Source organism: Sardina pilchardus, chromosome 10 (genome assembly GCF_963854185.1).
Source record: "Sardina pilchardus chromosome 10, fSarPil1.1, whole genome shotgun sequence".
Taxonomy (NCBI): Eukaryota; Metazoa; Chordata; class Actinopteri; order Clupeiformes; family Clupeidae; genus Sardina; species Sardina pilchardus.
In genome coordinates, this window is record NC_085003.1 from 26,686,635 (window position 1) to 26,688,414 (window position 1,780).

The window sequence follows — 1,780 nt, forward strand, 5'->3', positions numbered from 1 at the left end:
GCGGGCTTGGAGCAACAGCCCCATAGACTTACCAGACTGCTTAGCTAGCGCTCCCACGCCTTGTAAAGCAGTGTCTACCAACTCAGAGGCAGCCGCTTCTGAGGTTGACTGGAGGGTAGCCTGCAAAGCAAGCAGCACATGGGCCATGGTATTCAGGACCCTCCCCATTGTGGCCTGAGTGTTATAAGCTCTGCATATTAAGTTGTCAGTGCGCCTGCACTCCGGACTGGGGCACCGCGGGTCAGCACGAAGGGCCTCATCAGGTGGGGCAACCAGTGACACCACCGCTGACTCCACCGGCGGCATGGGGCCCAGGCCTGCTGAGCCTGGATCTGCCATGGAGGCCAGCTGTTTAGTGGAACGGTCCATCCTGCTGGTATTCGCCTCTTTTAGTGCCTCAGTAAACATCTTAACAAAGTCCTCACAGTGAGGAACAAAGAGATCGTTACTGTGTGTGGATAAGCGGCAAAGGCGGTTTGTCTGCACCTGACTTTGGGGAAGAGGTTCTATGTTAAGTTTTGCCAGGGCCATTCGAATGCTTCCTGCCAGAGTGGTATTGACCGCTGATGATTCAGCATCATCCTCTGACTCCCTGCCACTCTCTGCAGTAGGAGAGTGGAAGGTGACATGGTCATCTGGGAAAGAAAAATCTCCGCCCACAGAAAACAAACTATCTGTGGCAGCAAGTGAAACAGTATCTTCCTCTCTTTGCATAGGAGAGGTAGGTGGGACAGACTGTGAGGCAGGTAGAGGGGCCTCATCATCTACCTGAGAGTCAGGCTGTGATATATGCTGTGAGTGCATACCAAGAAGTATCTCTCTTATTTGTGCAACACTCTCCGTCAACTGATCTACCCTGTGTGTCAGCTCCTGTGAACGCTTTGGCTTTTTAACTTTAGCCTGTGACACAGGACGCATAGCCGCTGGGCGCTTAGCTGCGCACTTCTGAGCAGGGGGAGAGGAGAGAAGGCAGTCCTCTTTCCCATCAATGCCTGCTAATCGAGCCTGCCGTTGTTGTATGGAGAGCAGACTACAATGTACACATGGATCAGTCATAGCCTCTTTGAGATGATTAACACCTAGGCAGCTGGGACAGCGGTCATGTGGATCCTCCAATTCCATGGGTGTACCACACAGAACACACCAGGCCATACTTACCAATTGCAATGCTAAGCAACACACAATAAGCTATATGTGCTAGCGAGGGAGCACACAAGATTGTTTCAATCCACTAATTCAATCATTCAATGCTTCAGTGCTGGGGGCAGAGCACTTTGCACGTATGAGGTAGAAAACAAGAGACTCCGTGTGTTTATCGTGTTTAATATCTCTACGCTGCACCGGGGAATGGGGGCAGGTAGACGTGATTTGTGACTATTCTCCCGTAACAACCTCTGCGCTACAGCACCGGTGACTGGGTGCTTGCGCGTTGCTCGTGGTGCTAGACCGGTGGAGAGGTCTGCCGCACCGTACTGAATCAGTTCATGTCAAGCCGTCGGGTATGATCCAAAACTGCGTGATGCGCCGGGGAATGGGCGCAAACACACGCAAAGAGAGAGTGAATTGCTGCTAGTATGATGTAGCCAACCAATGCCGGTGTGTGGGCATTGGACTGTGGCCAAGAAAGCTAGTCTACACCGAAGTGGTAACTTACCTTTCTTAACTAGCTTTTCTAATTAGCAGCTAACTGTAATCCGTAATAAGATGTATCTGAACGAATGAGCTGTGGAGCCAGCTGGTGGAGAGAGAACTCCGTAAAATAGCTGTGTCGCATCCACGT